Source organism: Schistocerca piceifrons, chromosome 5 (genome assembly GCF_021461385.2).
Source record: "Schistocerca piceifrons isolate TAMUIC-IGC-003096 chromosome 5, iqSchPice1.1, whole genome shotgun sequence".
Classification (NCBI taxonomy): Eukaryota; Metazoa; Arthropoda; class Insecta; order Orthoptera; family Acrididae; genus Schistocerca; species Schistocerca piceifrons.
This window is the reverse complement of record NC_060142.1, coordinates 168,120,016-168,140,732: the sequence shown is the minus strand read 5'-3', so window position 1 is coordinate 168,140,732 and position 20,717 is coordinate 168,120,016. Positions and strand designations below refer to the sequence as shown.

The 20,717-nt window shown below is 38.9% G+C and overlaps 1 protein-coding gene across 1 annotated transcript in view; it reads left to right on the top strand.

Moving 5' to 3' along the window:
- Positions 1-208: 208 nt before the first annotated feature.
- Positions 209-20,717, top strand: part of LOC124798839 (LIM/homeobox protein Lhx3-like) — a 556,731-nt gene continuing 536,222 nt past the window's right edge. Inside the window, exon 1 of the mRNA XM_047262370.1 lies at positions 209-608. The gene's annotated coding sequence lies outside the window, so the exon portion shown is untranslated. The remainder of the gene's footprint in view (positions 609-20,717) is intronic.

The following is a 20,717-nucleotide window of genomic DNA, read 5'->3' as shown; positions in this document are numbered from 1 at the left end:
CTCCCTCTCCCTCTCCCCCTCTCGCTCTATCTCTCTCTCTCTCTCTCTCCCCAGCCGTGCCAGAGTTGCTCCCCTCCTCCCTGCCGCCTCGCCGGGGCCCCCTCTACCTCGCCACTCTGCGCGCTCTGCCACGGGGGAGGGGGAGAAGCTTTTTGGAGCGTCGGCGTTCAGAAATACGCCATTAGCTGTATTAGTGTGTGCGCGACCGCCGTGCGAGACGCAGCAGCGTAACCGCGTCAGCGCCGCGCGTGCCCCGGCCGACAACTGAGCGTCGCATGTTTGATGCACGTGCGCGGTACACGTTCCTCCGCCGAGCGCTGCTATCGCCTCTGCGTGTGCTGTGTGACTGTGCGTCCTCGCCTGTATTCTATCGCAATTCTACACTGCTGTCATGAGGAGGTGTCAACAACAACGCTCCGAAACGTCGTCGACATGGGCGGCTGCTGAAAAGTGCACGCGTCTGCGCTCCTCGCTCACACTCTTCGTGTCGACGCATGAATCCCTAGTGTGAAAGTTACTCAATGAGGAATGAGCGCGGCTGCACCGAAATGGGAGTAACTGCGCTTAGGCTGTGAAACGAGAAGAAACGAGCATCTACCCTTCTGGAGGTAGGTTGATACTAAGATGTTTAGAACTCAGGTTTCTTATACGAAACGCTTTATGCAATCGTGAATGACGTGTAAGTGTACCTGTGTCGTGGGCACAGAGTAACGAGACAAATCACAAAAATTTTGCGATAGTGGTTAATCATAATTATTCTTCCCACAACACCCACAGAAATGCGTTATTATATCACATATTTACCTAAGTACGAATCACCGAAACTGTCCACCTTTTGCTCTGCTCTTACAGTACCAGCAATTAAGAAATCGACCTTTCACCGCATGTGTTTACGTCTTCCTTGCAGTATGTATTTCGTCTCTTGTTTTCTTATATTGTCATATCCTACTGCTACACTTAAAGCGTGGTCGAACGGTAGCTATGGTTTCTCCTGCTTACAGCCCATAATACGAACATATTACACTGTTCACAAATTCTTTGTTGCTCCGCGTTAGAAAAAGAAAGTCCATCACCACTGTTTTCTTATTGCCAACACCTAACGCGTCATTGTAGGAGTCTGGCTGCGCCACGTTTTATTATCGGACGCTGATAGCGCAGTATGACTGTTTCTTCGCTAGTTTTCGTCCCCTCTGACACGAAAATAAAAGATTTCTGGATAATAACAAGCTCTGAAGAGAAGAACGGGACGCCCGTTATTAATATCATTCTGACTCGAAGCTACTGTCAGCACTGATGACTGGCGAGAAACGAATGCATCGGTGATTCATCGGAAAAACTACAAAGTTCTGGGATCATCCGTTAATACTCGTAGTATCGGCGTTATTCCTCTTTTTCCGGTTGTCACTGTCGTCAGGCGAGAGTACGTAGCGGAAAGATACAAAGCACGTTTTGCGTTAGGCTGCGTGTGAATCGCTTCTCTTTGAGGTTGCAAAGAAATTGCATAAAAACAACGCCGTAATAAGCCACAAAGTGTCGCATTAATTTTTTACAACGCGTGTTGAAGGTGTGCATCTCGTCTTCGGATCCATGACCTGTACATCATTTGGTTTATTCTTTGTTGGGTGTTTGCCTGTGTATTTCCAGCGAACACTAACAACACGAAACGGACATTTTACTGTTTTCGTCAAATTTAGCTGACGATATAGTATTAAATACCGAAAAGCTTTGTGCAAAACTAGTGTAGTAAACTGTGACTGGTTGCGGTATACAATTTGTGTTTACACACCAACAATAGGCTTACTCCCAGAATGTCCGCTTTCTAAGCTGCGCGCGTGCAAAACTTAACAGTGATGTCACGTGTTTTCCGTACTCGACTAAATTATAACCATATCTCAGATCCATCGTCTGTTAATTCTCCGACCCCTTTATTTCGATAGGCTGTGTCTTTTTTTCCTGAATTCCGTTTTAAAACAAAGACCACATTCGCGCTGGTATCTGCGTCGACGAAGCTGAAACCATTGTTTCTGTTCGCTTATCGCAGTCCGACTGCCACTATCGATACTTGCCCTTGAGCAGCGGTGCGATAGGAGGCGCGCGAGGGTTGTCGATTCCCCCTTCTCTGCTACAGTAGACCACCGGTAATTTTCCCACTGCCCGCCTAAGAAATGTTGTTCGTGCATAGCCACGGGTTGCGAAACCGCCTGTCGTAACCTCGGCTGGTCAGCCGACAAGGCGGAAAAGAACTGGTCAGGTTTGTTTGTCAGTATTGCTGCATCAATTATTCGCTCCCAGGCTGGAGCAGTCTCGGAAAAACTGCGCATTCTTCGACCGTCATTATTACGAGAATTTTACGTAAGATCTTATGCTTGTGCTGGTACAGCAGTCCCTTATTTAGCTGCGACTCTTGACAGAAGAGCTTTTTCGAAAAGATTTTAAACGACGGTTGGCTGACCAGAGTAAGAGGAAGATTATTTACGAAATTAATTTCACCCTCCAGGGGGAAAGATCAAAACAAATTGCGAAGCGATTTAGAAAAGATATGGTGCCAAAATTGGCAACTGACCCTAAACAATTAAAAGTGTAAGGTCATCCACTTGAGTGCTAAAAGAAATCCGTTAAACTTCGGTTACACGATAAGTTAGTCAAATCTAAAAGCAGTAAATTCACCTAAATACCTAGGAATTACAGTTACGACCAACAACTTACATTGGATTGAACACACAGAAAAAGTTGTGTGAAAGGCTAACCAAAAACTGCGTTGTATTGGCAGGACATTTAGACAGATCTACTAAAGTGACTGCCTACACTACGCTTGTCCGCCCTCTTTTAAAACACTGCTGCGCGGTGTGGGTTCCTTACCAAATAGGATTGGCGAAGTACATCGACACAGTTCACGGAAGGGCAGCGCGATTTGTATTATCGCGAAATATGGGAGAGAGTGTGACTGAAATCATACAGGATTTGGGTTGGACATCATTAAAACAAAGGCGTTATCTTCTCGCGAAATTTCGATACCAACTTTCTCCGCAGAATGCGAAAATATTTTGTTGACGCCGAGCTACATAGGAAGAAACGATTACCATAGTAAAATAAGCGAAATCAGAGGTCGGACGGAAAGTTATAGGTATTCGTTTTTCCCGCGTGCTGTACGAGAGTCGAATAATAGAGGATTGTGCGGGTGGTTCGATGAACCCTCTGCCAGGCACTCAGATGCGATTTACAGAGTATCCATCTATATGTAGATGTAGAACAAAAATTGTGAAACAGATGATTGCTATTTGGTTGCTAGAAAGAAACAAAGTTCTTGTTTGTTCGCGGTAATCCGCCGCTAGGTCATGATCGGCAGAGGTAATTGAAGTAATATTATTCACGTGAGAAATGCTCAGCCAGTGACAACAGAGAGAAAAATCGTATAATGCTAACAAAATGTGCAAAATCTCGGTTGTATAGAATTAATCCACACACTGCTAGCAATTACACTGGTTCACGAACTGCAGGATGATAATATACGAGCGGGAGACATTTAGCTCAGATGGAGCCCAATACCTCATTAACATTTGTAAAAACGTAATGAATAAAAACCGCCAAGAACTGATGATGAAATAAACTTTTATTAATTATCAGTTTTGATCATCAAGTAACATAAACTCATTTATGTACATAGTGTGTATGGCAATGTTCTCACTATGACGACAAAAAAAAAATAAAAAATACTACCAAAAGATTTAGAAACTACCGTTCATTGTATTGACACGTTTCACTACTGACAGCAGTTAACTGTAACGGATAGTAGTTTATTTTCTAACGCCACAGTAAGAAAATAACCATACAGGTTGATGTAAATAATTTTACGGTGCCTTATGATCGAAAGTGGTAATTTGGGAGATTCAGAAATACAGCGAAAAAAAAACAGAAGAGTTTTTTGCATCAAGCTGCGAAATGTGTAACGGTTTCAGAAACGAAGAGAAATGGCATGGTTGTCTCGATGATACACAAAAGGTTTTTCAGCAGTTAATTTAGGTTTTGAAATTTACGTTACTTCCCTTGATCTTGAAATTCCCTTAGTCATCGCCTGAAGTTTGAAAAGTTAAAAATGTAGATTGAAATAGGAGCCTTAATATTTTTGGCACCGGTTTCTTCACAAATTATTCGTTCTTCTTTTCGGTGTGACTTGTGAGTCACAGGAAACGGAAGCGACAATCGATATATACGAGTATATGTTCTCGATAGTTCGCTTTCGTATCGCTCTAGGTGCTGTCAAAATTTCTTATCAAAGACTTGGATGTGCTCCTAAATTTAGAATCGATAACAGGTAAAATAAAAAAAAAAACATTTGCTGTCTTTGCACGAACTGACACTACATATTTTAGAACATTTGATCTCAACACAACAAACTCATCGCACTCATGTCTTCGCGGAGGATAAACGATGCTCGATTGTGGAAAACTATTTACAGTGTGTATTGTATCTTGGATACAGACTGCACGAACAAGCTATTTGCTCCCCGTTGATGTTAGTATCGACTGTATGTAAAAATACAGGTACGGGTAGCTTGCTGCTGTTGACCCTCTCACCGAGGAATCTTCTACTGATGGCTTGATAAGTTAGACTTACCCGAAAACAATTTAAAGTATATTTACACCAGAGCAATACTCCACCGGGATATAATAATACAGAATATACGTTGTGAATATGTGCGCTTGTGTTTGGAAACATTTTTCGTCTTCGGCATTTCGCTCATCTTACTTACAAAACGAGCTACGTACATCATCGTTCTTCCCCTTTCTCTGAGCTATTTCCTGAACGAAATTACCTACAGATATCGAAATTTTCAACTCCAGCTCTTCCATTCTTTTTGGACTTTAGCAGGTGATTTTTATGTTAAAAATGTTAGCGTGACTATTATACTTAAGAGTAACAGTATACCATGGAATGGTCGGCCACCCACTTTATTGCGGAATAATATCGTATTATTTTGCCGACAGGAGTTACAATTAACTCATGCAATAATTAGCGGTGTTCATGACGTAAGCTCGAACAATAATGCGACACTACTAGGCAGTAAATTTATAAACAAAGTTGTGTTCGATGAAACTCTAAATACATAATAGCGACAGAGAATGTGTTTAGTCGCTGCATAATAGCAAGCGAGCTGCTTTTAGTCATAGATCGAAGGTATTCAGTAGTTTGCAACAATTATGTTAATTGGTAATTGGGTGGATACACACTTTAGAGGTTGATCTGTTCATCGTAACTCGGAGCGTTTGTTTCGTAAACATTTGAAGCAGAAATAGTGAGTAGCAACTGGTGTTTCAGTTAAGGTTTGAATATACTTTTTTAAATTATTCACTAAGCGTTTCACTGGTCAGTCCGTCATCGTCAAATACAAAACATGTTTCAGATCATGATGCCAGCGCAACTCTTCAAATTAATTGTGGATTAAAAGGGAATGCTCTTATATATCTGTCACTAAGAAGCAGAAGACGAGTTTTCTACGTTTGGTTCCCGGCAGGTGATTTGCGCACAGGCCTTTTTAGTTGGAAGTTTTTAAAATTTATTTAAAATAAATTGTGTAAGGAATAATGATTCTCGTGAAAAAATTGACACTTAGTATCATTTCACATATAAACCCAATCTCATTTTCTAAAATAATCGGTATAGCTATGAAATATAATTTTAAATTAATCTCAAACGTTTTCTTCCATTGAAGACATCCATTAAGACAATATGGTTGCTATACAGTATTTGCAGTAATTTTCATACTGCTGTTATAATCTGTGTAATGTACCAGCTCAGTGATACAAAATGAATGAGAATGAATGAGTTAATAACATGGAAAAGAGTAACGTTTGCTTAAAAAAAATTGCGTTCTCGAGTATACTGTACACGAAGCGTTTGATTTCCGAGTCACGTACCGGATTCAGGATCGCACATTGATGCCCGCATGCCAACACATCTGTTCAAAGCATCCGGATTACCCGTTATACTCAGGGATGAAAACAGTTTACCAGTCCAGCATGATTCATTTGCCACTTTAATGGTCGTTATTTAGTACATCTCCCATATTTAAGCTTTCCGGTATTTACGTATTAGTCATTTCCATATATGGGTTTTGCATAAGATTTTTATCTTGTTTGTCAGGTTTTTATTGTGACATTTTATTCAGTGGTGTTTTACCACTAATAATCATTGCTACCTTACGATCCGGTTAAACATTGACAGTCCGTATTATTCGTCCCTGTTTTGTTACCGTGAACTCATATAAAGCCACATTCTGGCTTCTACAAATGCTACAGAACAACTGTCATCACAAATGCACAACATCCTCTCGCCTGATGATTTTTTTCCTTAAGTAACATAACATTTACCTTCATCATATGGCCGGTACCTTCTTACATAGTTCACTGATGGCTTTTGAACTGACATTATTATCGCGCTAACGTATCTGACGAATTAAAAATAAATGTCTGGGAATCCACTCAATAAATTCTTCTTCTTCCTTAGATTATTGTATCATAATAAACAACAGTAAATAGCTGTTGGTATGATCAGGGAAGTAAACAAACAGCTTACACGTAAGTAACTGAGAATATCATTAAGAATTTTGTACTTTATATGAAACTGCTTCAGAGGTTTATACAGCTTCCGTAAAACATGAAAATAAGCAATATATACTCGTCAATACGGTATTATCATCTATTAATACTTAAATTTATCCATGGTTTAAGGCATTTGTTGGGGTCAATGACTATATTATAAATTTATCAAGTAATTTCTTCTACTCCAATCACTTTTTGCTAAATTTATTAGCACGACTCGTTTCGCAAGCGCTATTAGGTGCATTACAGCTACATGTATAGTATGTTAATCTGAAATGCGAGAAAGGTTATTTTTGTGTGTATGCCAGTAAGGTTATGTATCGAAATCTAACCATTTTTGCTCGAAATTTGCCTGCCACAAGGAGACCAGTGAAGAATACATCGTCACTTAATACTTCCATATTGAAATTTATACATTCCAGAGCTTCTTAAATGCAGTTAACATAACCTCACTGGCACATCCAGAAAATAATCATCACACTTCACATTAATGTACATGTAAGTGTAATGCTTTGGATGATGGCAGAATGCTCCCGAAACGCGTTATGATAAAAAATGTCAGTAAAAAGAGGCAGAGTCAGTAAAAATTGTTTCATAAATCTATTCATACATAACTCTTACTTGTATGAGATCACGTATTCATAAAATAACACTTTTTCGGCTTCAGTCACGTTTATTTCCCAGTAGTTATTAGTACAACACATTTGCCAGCCACCATCAAGTGCGGAACTGTTACTTATAAATTCACTGTTAATGATTGATTTCTGTGAAGTGTGAATATTTTTTTTTCCTGTCTGTACCACTGACATTATACTCTGAAAATCGAAACATAACCTCGTTGGTATACCCAGGTTCACAGGAATCTATAATTTAACAGTTTATGCACAAGTAACAGTTACCCATGTCGTTACGGCAGCATGCTACCGAAAGGCGTTGTGCCAATAAACTTTGTAAAATAAACTGGACTGAAGTTGAGAAAGTGTTGTTTTATAAATTTCTTAATACAATCCCAGACATCGATCAGTTTCATGCAGCACGACTGAACTTAAGTTTCGCATTACTTACATATAAATTTCCATGTATGTTTTGTAAACTGATGTCTCTCGCGCTAAGAGGAAGGTGACTGTAAGTGCAGCTGGTGTTTTAAACAGAAGATAAACATCCCGCAGTGCTGAGGCCGCTAGGAGAGTTATATAAGTTTCCCCTCATATTGCGTCGGATGAGAAATTTGCAGATTTTGCGATGTATCTGTGCTAGAGATAGCTGGCGAACGGCCGATGGTTGACAGTTGTCTATTATTACGTGTCGCTAATTTTGCGATTAGGTCCACGTATTCATTTTGACGTATTTCTTGTTGGACAACCACGTGTATATTTTTGATAGTTACAGTGATATTCCCCACTTATTGCAGTATATACGAGAGATTGCGTTATTAGCTTCTCCGTACTGCAGTTCTTCACAGTGTCTTAGAATTTACTATTGTCCGAATTTCCTTAAATCTGAATGACTTTACCAACATTAATACCAGTGAAATGGTTAGTGGAGGTTGCCAACGAAACTGAAAGGAGAAGAAGAATTGCGAAGTGTTCTTTCTGTCTTTTGAATATATTCAAAGAAACTAAAATTTAATAAAGCTTGACATGGCCAAGTTATGGAGCACGTGATCTGAATGTTCAATCTTTGTGACTTGTAACTGTATGTTTCTGTTTTGAACGTGTACTATGATACTGATACGTAATAAGTGTGTTTTTACATAATTTCCACAATCGCCATTATCTATAGAGTAAGACACACCAGTAATTACTAAATTAGAGTAACGGCACAATAATAATGCAGCAACTCACACACGTAAAAGTCACATCTAAGAGTGTCCTGGTACACAAAACGCTCTTGATAATGGGAGCTGTTACCCAGAACTGTCACGCAGAAAATAAATACAGGAAAATCATGACTGCCACCAGCAGATGTTATTTTACGGTGGCTGGCTTCCACCAAGCATTTCTAATGAGTGAAATAAAAATAAGTTCGTCTTAGTTGTAAGACACAATTCTGATGACCGATTTCGACTGTTAAACAGTCGTCCTCAGTTGATAAATAATTATATCGGGTAACACGTCCCAAGCAGTGTATGTACTTGAAGTTAACATTCGATGATCCTTATAAAAGACAGTAGATGCCCGAGTAAATCCTACAGCTCTGGAGGCAGCTACATGCCTTCGCGGCACATAAAACTGGTATGTTAACCCTTTCGTGGGCAAAATTATTGAGCAGTTTATTTAATGAATGGAGAGCAGATAGTAGTTAACAGATACGTATATTTATCATACAGAGTATCAAATTTGCTCCAACTGTGAAAGTGAGGTCACACAACAAGGTGGGAAGTATTCTTCCCTCTGCCCTTCCTTGGAGTTAAATGACAATAACAACTTTTTCAATATATGTCATATTTATTTGATAAATTTACTTCTCTTGTTACAATGATTGTTCACAGTTACTTGCCATGAAATTTTCTGAAACATGGGTCTATACAAAGTGGTATTTGACAATATGTACAAACACAGCGAGTGCTCTTTTCCACAGCTTTGATACTACAATGACGGCACGTCCAGTAGGTTTCTCCTAAAATGGGTTGATGCTCCCCTACAGCCACATGACGAAAATATTCAGGTACTTTCCCTCTTTTTGCCAGAAAGACAGGTTTTTGTCCACGCCTTTTTTGGGATGAGAAGCCAGCGATCAATTGTCTGGCTAGATGGATCCCGTATGTGAGCTGATCATGCTGTCCACTTTCTCTATTACTTATTTCCAACAGGATAAAACTGTTCACTGCAGCAACGTCCACCAGGAAATCAAATATTCTGTGCCACCATTTCACAGAACGTCTGCCAATAGCATACCTTTCTCGTAATTGATGAAACTTATCGATACCACCCATTATTTTGTTGTATTCTGTCACAACTTCAGGACAAGAAATCTCTGTACTAGTACCATCCTTGTTTTTCCTTTTCACTGTGCCTGTTTCTCATGGGTCATGAACTGAGGACAGGAAAGTGACTGGACGGTTGTCCATCCATTTTACTGCAGTTTGTTTCAAACTGGAATTCTCCTCGTTCCAGTTTTACGTTTTCCTTCATAAATTTGGGTAAATCAAAAGTATTTACCTATACTATAGCTTTGAGGAAAAAATCACAAAATGTCACGCAAACATCACTGAAAGGCTCCTCTACAGAGCAACACTCAGCTGTACAGTGCCTCTGCGTGAAGGTACAGCAAAAACGGCGGGAACTTCTGATTGGAAGTAGTACCCTATACTGTTCACTAGGTATTAGCACCATACAGAGATGGGAACTGTGAATCCCACGGCTCTAGGAGCGAGTTCATTGTAGTGGGAAGCATGTTTCCCAAGGCACACGAAAGGGTTAAGGTGCTCTCGTGTATTGGGGTGAGTAATACAAGAAATTTTCTTCGTCCCTGTGTGAAAATCCCGTTCGCTTTAGCAGAAGATCGTGTCGCGGTCAGCAGGTCCGCGTGCACGTGCTTGGCCCACGTGGCGCAGTAGAGAGACGGCATCCGCCTTATAAGGCGCTTCCTGGCGCATGCATACTTGAGGAGGGAACTCGCCTCACAGCGCTGTGCTTACGTCCCTTTCGAGCACTAACGACTCGTTATCGTCCGTAAGAGTGCGGCAACACCTTAAACATGTACTGCCCACACCGGTGTGTAAGCGATAGACTGTATCGAAGTTTCGTAATTTTTTGTTTATTTGCGGATATGCAAGGTGTTTAAGAAAGTGTCAACTATTTTGAGAGTTGGTAGTAACAATCGAAACAAAGGAAAAAAAAAGTCCAGTAAAATGTATAACTTGGGAGCTATGAGCACTTGTTCATCTTTGCTACTGTGTACTCTTCTACGGGTCAAGTACCCATACCTTTTCACGTATGCTTTTTAGAGGCCAAGTATACTGCACGTTTTTTTTCTTGTTTTTCTCCATACTATCCCCCCCCCCCTCCGCCCGCCCAAAAAAATATGGAAAGCAAAGAGCTTCTAGTAGAAGAGATTTGTTTCACAGTATCGAAAATGCTTTAAAGACTTCAAGGTTTTGATATTTTCTTGCCAAATTTAGCAACCTAAATTTCTCCCTAAGTGCCGTGCAAAGGCTTCTATCATACCTGATGTGTCTCCAATTATATGTGATGTCCGGGAACATAGTCACAATGGAGGCAGGTTGCATCAGGGGTCCCTCAGGGTTTGGTATTAGGTCATATACTTTTTTCATTGTGCGTACATATACGTCATCAGTTTTGTTCTTCTGCAAATACCACATGTACGCTGATGAACTCCAGTAGTATATAAGTACAAAACCAACAAACCTGAAGACAGCTATTGAGAGTCTCAATAACGACCTGTGTGTACTATTGAAATGGGCGCAGTATAGAGTTGAAGCTCAGATCGTACAAAACTCAAACGGTACTGGCCGGTAATTCTAGGCTCATAAGCACGAAATATCGGGCATCTGTGCCATTTTTATGAGACGAATATCGACTTCTCCCCTTCAATAAAGAGTCTAGAAGTAATAATAGATGAAAATCTAAATCTGACAGAGCACGTAACTGCAGCCTGCAAGAAGGCATCATCATCTCTCATTGCCCTATACAAATATAAAAAGCCCTTCAACCTACAACTGAAAAAGAAACTTGTACAAACACTGATTTTTCAAATTATTGATGACAGCAATATTACCCTGCAAGTCCTTTCTCAGCGAAGTTCACGGTCCGCTGAACTGATTATGAATGCCTGTGTCCGTCATGTTTATGATTTTCGACGTTTTGATCGTATTTCACCGTCACATGCACAACCGTCCTGGCTGCATGCAAGCAAGCGCAGGGATTTCGATACCCTCTGTCTTCTCTAATGTCTTATCAGTGAATGGTGTCCTTCGTATCTCTCTTCGACCTCAGCTCTCTTGTCTGAACAACACCCGCTCCCATCTGAGTAAAATCCTTTCTGTCGTACTGCAACCACTTCTCGAAGTCTTTGTTTGCAGGAGGAACGGGACTCTAGAATAACGTACCGCATCATATTAGAGAACTAAACACATACCCTGCTTCAGAAGACAGCTAATGACATACCTACTAAAGCAACGATAAGGATTTCCATTGCCCCTGTACGCACTCTTTATCCTCGGGCATCTTTTTTGCCAACCAGATCTTCCTCTTTCCCAGTAATCTTAGCTAATCCAGTTCCCTTCCTCAAAACTCGTTATATCAGGAAACATGTATTTTGTACACCCATAAATTCTTTTTATATCTGCCAGTATCATTATTGGTATTTTTATTCATATTATTATTATTATTATTATTGAAATTTCGGGACAGCACTTTTCAGGAGGAGTCCGGCAGCATATTACTCCCCCCCCCCCCCCCCAAACGTCTCGCGTATTGACCATGAGGAGAAAATTCGAAAATTTGGAACCAGTGCAGAGGCTTACCGACAATCATTCTTCCCACGCAGTATTCGCGATTGGAACAGGGTTGGGGGGATAAGATAATGGTTGCGAAAGTACCCTCCGTCAGACACCGTTAGGTGGCTTGCGGAGTATGGTGTAGGTGTAGATTATCATCACAATTACTGTGAGCGGCATCAGCTGCAGTACCACAAGTACTGCCAGCAATAAATTTATTAGTTCGTAGTCCGTATTATTTAACCATATTAGCACTCTAGACACTCAGATCGTTTTAACACTACTATAATTACTATTTCTTAAGAAACTATGAAATGGAAAAAGGTACTGTACTTGTGAATCTCTGGTCCGATGTAAGAGCGAGCCTGATGGCCGAAATCTGATCGGGTTAAATAAATAAATAAGAATAACAAGTGCCTATAGCTCTTGAGGTATGCCCTTTAGAGCTCATGTTTACTGGACTTGTTATCTAAACTCCCCGTATCCTGACAACACAGCAAGCCGTTATAGGATACTAAGCAAGATGGAGCAGCTCATTGACTAAGTGCAGTGTTCTGCGGTAATTCGTGTTCGGCGAAAGCGGAAATTTTGCAGCTGTGTCAGGTCAATCCAGACGGCTAAGGAAGTCATCTGTAATGGCATGACACAGCCAAGATTTCCGCTGCTGTTGGAAAAAAAAAATTATGCCACAATACTCCGCGATATTGATGCGCTTTAACCACATTGTTTATTCTCCTCTAGCTACGTTCTGTGGTACTGTCATGCGGGAATTTTGAAGTGTACCGGAATTACAGAAGTATTCCTGAAAACAAACCAAAAAAAAAAAAAAAGTAATTACTTAAGTTTATTTTTTGGAAGTGAAACGTGACTACCGTCATATTTAGCAAGCTGTATGGCACAACATGGAGCCCGTAGTATCACTATTAGCCGCAACTTGCCCTTTTTTACTCTCGTTTGGAAGGGGGAAAAACTGTCGATATGCCATCGCGCGCCTTCTAACATCTCTTACCTTATTGTAGCAATTCCTGCTCGACATATGCGGTGGGATCAGTAGAACAGTTGCAACAGCTATCTCGTATAACGTTTTCTAAATTTACACAATAGGTTATGACGACAGTGTCACCGCTGAGAACTGCGAAACGGTCACAAAGAAGGAGAATGCGTTGCAGCGTTTGAATTTTTGAGATTTGCATCAATCTTTAAGAGCAAGGATGCTTTTATTTGATTACTGCTTTCGATGACTTATGATCACCTTCAGATCCGTCTAGGAAAGACAAGAATAGACATATATCATGACCTCTGCTCTAAGCAGTGGTAAGTTGGTCGTTTCGAGAAACTGCGCAGTAAAGATTCAATAAAATCTCGTAAATAAAATATCTGTAACACATACAATGTGGTTTTTTAATTCACATAAGTTGTTCCTTCGAAATATTTCTATAGTAACGACGTATTCTTAAAATCGTAAATTCTATCAAAAATTTAATGGTTAACCCCAGCAATAACACTGCGTTTTCCATAATAAGCATTACCAAGGGGGACTGGGGTTATTCTCGACCGCCCTAAAAAGAGTAAAAAAATAAAATTCGTTAATTATTGTTGACCTATATTAACAACATACTTTTTAAAGAGGTACTATTGTGTAACTAAAGTCTAGAGCCTGAAAATACTTCTTAGAACACTCGTAGCAACATCTACAATTATCTAGTAACGTGTACTACCAAGCAGAAGATACTTTGTGACCATCACAAAAAATTAAAAAATGCAAATTATGTTAGTTGCTGCTGACTTTTGCGAATAACATGATATTTAAAGATATACTGACGTGAAAGTAAGGCCCAGAACCTGAAAATACTGAATTTACATTCATTGTGGAAAGTGACAGAACTAAAACGATTTAAATTTTTGAGTTAAGTTTAACTGAAAAAAATTAATATATTTATGGAATCTGTTAGAAGAATTCATTAATAACCATGAATGTTTATTTTCAAAATTTTAAAACGCGAAATAAGTAACTTAATTGCAATATTTTCAAAATATTGTGTGGACAGAAAGTACCCCCCCCCCCTCCGGCATTGCGAGGGTTAAAAGTACTTAACATTATTTACTTGCCAATTGAGTGCACCTAACACGAGTTAATGTCGACTTACCTCTGTTTATTTACTGGGCGAGTTAACGAAACATCACCGTAAAACCTCATAAAAAATACAAAATTTAAAAGGTCCGAGGTGTTTCAGTTCATGATACTAAGATCTGGATTACCAACTTTTACAGTATTAAAGTATAACAATGACTGTTTCTCAAAAAATGATCTACGATTCGGCACAGTACAAAATTAATTTTATTTTCGCCATACTACAGCATGTAAATAATGTTAAAAATGGTCCTTAACATTTCCACCATCACACTGTCATGTAAATTCACTGAAACTGAGCAAGGGGCACAACTTAACATTGTTTGCTTGCTTAAATAATTACTCAGATTTACCTGATTAGGAACAGCTTTTGAAGCTTATTTATATTCAATAACATATTCAGGATCTTTATCTGAGTCGTACCAGTAGTTATCCACATCATCCTCCGATTTCTAGAAATCATGCTTGAAAAGCATTTTCCTGGCAGGAACACTGCACATTTTACTACCACTGGCAGTCGGGTTTTTGGTACTTATCACTATTTGCATGCGCACATTCTGAAAAGGTTTCCATCAGAGAGCATATGAAATACAGAGCTGCCTTATGGCGGTTTATTTAGTTCTTGCTTATTTAACATGACCCCTCCTACATCTGTCCAGGAACTACACACATAAAAATGTTACAAAACAATCACAATAATAATAATTTGCTCTATTAATAAAAATAATTGGTAATAATAATAATAATAATAATAATAATAATCACTCATATAAATACATCGGCTACACCATTGCAATTTCATAACCACTTCTGCAACCCTTTAGATCACATAACATCAACAGATACAAAGAAAGTAAATTGGAAAAAGAAAACGCTACATGGCAAGCACCTGTATCATCTAACACAGCCACACATCGATCAAGACGCATCCAACACATGGCTAAGAAAAGGCAATATATACAGTGAGGCGGAAGGATTCATGATTGCAATACAGGATCAAATAATAAACACCAGATATTACAGCAAGCACATTATTAAAGATCCCAATACCACAACAGATAAATTCAGACTTTGCAAACAACAAATAAAAACAGTAGATCATATCACAAGCGGATGTACAATACTAGCAAATACAGAATATCCCAGAAGACATGACAATGTATCAAAAATAATACATCAACAACTTGCCATACAACATAAACTAATAAAACAACACGTTCCCACATACAAGTATTCACCACAAAATGTACTGGAGAATGATGAATACAAATTATACTGGAACAGAACCATAACAACAGATAAAACACCACCACATAACAAACCTGACATCATACTCACCAATAAAAAGAAGAAATTAACACAACTAATCGAAATATCCATGCCCAATAGAACAAATATACAGAAGAAAACAGGAGAAAAAATAGAAAAATACATCCAACTGGCTGAGGAAGTCAAGGACATGTGGCATCAGGATAAAGTTGACATTATACCAATTATACTATCAACTACAGGAGTCATACCACACAAAATCCATCAGTACATCAACGCAATACAGCTACATCCAAACGTATATATACAATTACATAAATCTGTAATTATTGATACATGTTCAATTACCCGAAAGTTCCTAAATGCAATGTAGCATATACCGTATAGTTAAAAGGAAGTCACGCTTGATCAAGGTCCGCGTCACTTTCCATTTTTAACCAGACATAACGTCTGAGAAAGGAAAGAAATAATAATAATATTAACAATAGCAATGATGGTAGAATAATGGAGGAATTAACAATGATATTAATTAGTTATCTCACAACATACTCAGTAATAATAATTTGCACTATTAATAAAGGTAAAAATTTACTATAATAATAATAATAATATAATGGGGACATTAAGAATCATATTGATTATTTTAGCACTTTTAAAGCCTGGTTTGGTATTACAAGAAATAAAAAGGAAAATGAAAGAGAAGAGGATTAAAACTGAAGTGACAATGGCTAGGGGAAAGTGGTGGAGGATGGGGGCCGAGAGTTGACCAGAGTGAGCCGCAGAAGAGATATCTATTGTGATAGAAGGTGGACCATTAGCTGTCTTTTGAAGTTTGAAAGTATTTTAATCTTTCTAATATTTTGAGGAAGATAGTTCCAATGTCAGGTTCCTGATACAGAAAATGATTTAGAGAAAATGGCAGTGTTCTGTAGTGTTACAGAGAGGACATTACCCTGTTGAGAAGGAGTACTTCTGCTGTGTTGTTCAGAAAGTAATGTAAGGGTTGGAAATATATAGAAAGGAACTGAGTAATCGAGAATTACCAGCTAACATGAGTAAAGTACATCATGTGCCGTGTTTTACACGCAATAACTCTTGTTTACAGCTGACGTATATATAGAAGTAGTACAATATGAATACACGCTACATTTTTTCACGCTGCCATTCTTGACTACAATTTTAACTTTTTTTAAAATTCATTGTCATAATACAGGGACGTTTCCCTACGATGATGCTCAGTTACTTCCAATGTCGCATTTTTTTTTTTTTTTTTTTTTTGTCGTGCGTAGATGGTCGTGCTAGTATGTTCTTACAACAATACTGTACCCACTTATATTTATGCACGTTCTTCTTGCCTTTCCCAGGTAAGACTGAAGATCATCATAATTCATTTAAAGAAGAAATAAAACACAAAATCCAGTCAATCAAAGATTGATACAGACTACACAACAGCCACCTCTTTCCACCATTTTCATTTAGTAGTGTATGAAAAACATTATTTCCAATAGCCACCGTGACTGGAACTTTTATTTATCAATCTGGTTCTCAGATGTTTCATCATATTACTTCTTCGCCGAATATATATATATATATCCACGAAGAAAATATCCCAGTAATGCATACCGATTATCGTTGTTACACCTTTTTATTGGCTATATCGTCATGTTAACGATAGTAGCAGCGCGCCTGGGAGTTTCCTTGCCTCCTTAGGTCAGATACCGTTGTTAAAAAACCCATGTGTACAGTGTCCTAGCCAGATATTTTACATTTTATCAGAATTCTGTCAATAAACCGTGTATCTTTCAGTTCCGTTACATATACTGACATCAGATATTCCTTCGAATTTATAACCCTTTTTCAGCGTTACCGGTAGGTAATTAGACGATATGACAGGTTCTACTGCATATCTTCCCTTGTTTATGTGTGTTATATGTATAAATCCCCATATTACCGAGAGCGGTCGTTGAGACTACTAACTGGTAACACTGTCTAGGTCGTTCTGCATTTTCTACCAGTCATTGAGGAACGGTACCTGAGTGCAGATAACAGCTTCGTCGAGAAACTGACTCCGTGTTTATTCTCTCTTTCCTAACGCTTAGTACGTTCTACCGGGTCGGCTGTTTTCAGGATTAACTTTTATTTAATTCTCCGGCCGGCAGCCCTTGCTTTGGCTATAGTCGACAGTTAACTTAAGGTAGGAAAGGCATGTGCTCCATCTACCTGTAAATGGTTTGAACGTTGTCTTGTTATGGTATTTTAATTGTTACTTAATATCAAATAATTTGTACAACTTCCTGCAAAAATTTACATCTGTTCCTGTCTCTCAATGCTGGTTTGAGTCAACGCCCATTTATTACTTGCATATGCGTCCATGGCCTAGATACAATTCGTAACGGAAGTTATTGTATACTCCTGAACATATTAAGGTACTTTCAGTCGGCGCAGCTGCGGATACTTTGCCAGAACGTTGCAATATTGATATTGACATAGATTTCATTGTCGCATTTCAAACAAACACTTTTATTTTTGAGCAACATCGCTTTCGAATTATCAATCCATTTTCGGGTACAAATACCGTCCAATGAAATATGATGATAAACAATTGTAGCGCAACAGAACTAAACTACACAGTAAAGTTAAGACTCTCAACACAGATACTGCTGAAATACTTTGAAGAAAATCAATTTAAGCCTGGCTACAACAGAAATTTGATAAGGGTGAACGGGTCAACTAGATGGATTAACACACTTTCTGTAGCATTTTCCGAAAAATCCGATTACATGAAACCTACGGAATATGAAAATAAAAGTTAGGTAGCGTAAGGAAGTTTGCATCACCGTGATGAATATCTTGATAGATGTTTAATATCTTGTTTTAATGTATGTCTGCATATGAAAAGTGATTTTCTTATAACTTTTGCGCCGTGGAAACAATGTTTTTCTTACTTATGTTTCTCCATAGATTTTTAAGTAGCTATTAGCCAAGGACATAAAATATGTCAAGAAAATTTAAATATTGGACTTCCACTAGCGCTACTTTTACGAACGTTTCTCCAAAACAGGAAGAAGCAAACAACTATTTTTATTCCACTTTACATATGAAACTTCTGCTAACAACAGCAAATGTCTCTCGATATCGAAAAGAGAAATAAAATATTTTTTAGAAAACTAAGCTGTGAAAACGAAAACATCAACGCAATAGTATTACCACTTTTTTCCCCATTTCATTCACTGTTGTACCACGGAGATGTAGAAGTATTGGTCTATGCACGGACTGTTGTTACTCTAATTTTTTTGTCTTTCTTCATTCTGCCTGGTCAGCAACTCCATGGTAATTAATGTACTCTTAAAGTACGTCTGATGAAGAAACCTGTACTTCCCTGAAAAATTGCAGCCATTTTAGCGCAAGAGTCTTTATTTTTAAATTCTTTCATGTAACGAGAAAATCATACAGTTGTTAAGTAATTTTTTCATGAAGAATATGTGGGAAATGAGAATTTAACCTCTCGGTTGAAATGACCGCATGCTCGGCATGATATATTTTTAAGGTTTCAAAATCTTACGGTATTTGTAAACTGTTTCAAATGAACTTGCTTACAAGTAATAATAGTAGCAATACTACAGGCCTCTCAACATTTCTTAGTTGTTTATAACCTGCAGGAGTACCTACAAAAAGACTTAAGTTCTGTAACGTGTTTTACTGGCGCAACGAAACCCAAAGTATACTTACTACATATTGAAACTTCCTGGCTGATTAAAACTGTGTGCCCGACCGAGACTCGAACTCGGGATCTTTGCCTTTCGCGGGCAAGTGCTCTACCATCTGAGCTACCGAAGCACGACTCACGCCCGGTACTCACAGCTTTACTTCTGCCAGTATCTCGTCCCCTACCTTCCAAACTTTACAGAAGCTCTCCTGCGAACCTTGCAGAACTAGCACTCCTGAAAGGAAGGATACAGCGGAGACATGGCGTAGCCACAGTCTGGGGGATGTTTCCAGAATGAGATTTTCACTCTGCAGCGGAGTGTGCGCTGATATGAAACTTCCTGGCAGATTAAAACTGTGTGTAGCTCAGATGGTAGAGCACTTGCCCGCGAAAGGCAAAGGTCCCGAGTTCGAGTCTCGGTCGGGCACACAGTTTTAATCTGCCAGGAAGTTTCATATCAGCGCTCACTCCGCTGCAGAGTGAAAATCTCATTCTTACTACATATTGTTGTCTTCTGGTTGTTTGGGGAACTGTCAGACGTTTTTAGTGGTCCATACATTCAGTCTGAGAACATGTCGAACAAAACACAAAGTGGCACACTCCTACTTCTCTGAACCCAGGTAGTATGAGTAAGAAAAACACTACGTTACTCACACGCATTAGCTTCGCAGGATTGACGTTTGGAGCAGATGGAGTGGAGGGTCTCCAAATAACGTAGCCAAGTGTCGGGCCAATCATTTTGAATCACATTTTTTTCCTTTTTCAAATTACCTCTGATTTTTCAAAATTTTGTACGGCTCATTCACGTCTCTCAAAGCGCCTCTCTGATTTACTCGTAGTGTTTGGATACCAGACTACGATGGTGGCAATATTTCTTTAACAATAATGATGATGCTGTCAACATTTCAAGCTGCTTGTAAGGGGTAAGTAATTCGGTTGGTATTGCAATGTAAACGGGAATGTAATTACACATTTTTATTAAAACGGCCCATAAAGGAGGTGGGATTTATTGCGAGCAAAGACGTACAAGTCTTTTGAGAGCTTTTGTTTTACTTCTCGCTATTACTAAAATTAATCACGGCATTCACTGCAGCCACTTTGATATAATGCGAAGATTGCGCTCTAAGGAATTCCAGAAATGCTTAATAAATAAACCAGGGATTAACAGGATTCTGCTGTGTACTTGTTACGGTCGCTTTATGCATCCGACGTTTGAAGAGCGTTCAAAATGGGAACTGGGAATAGAGTCGCTCATAGCTCAAAGATAAATATACTTTGTTGCGCTACGAAATCTCCCTTCGTGTACTCTTAAATGCGATGTAGGGACTTATTCAGATAGGTTCCTGAGGCCTTCTTAGATCGTATGTTATACATCGTGTCACTGGACAATCTTGGCCATTAACGGTCTCCCCTCTTTGGTTCCAAAACTTTCTGCATAAATTGTACCATAAGAAACTATAACTGCATGTACGAAAGATCCTCGATCAGAAAAAAAATCTCTCATTAGCCTCTTTTTATCACCTGTCCCTTCGCGCAAAAGTGCAAAACTTT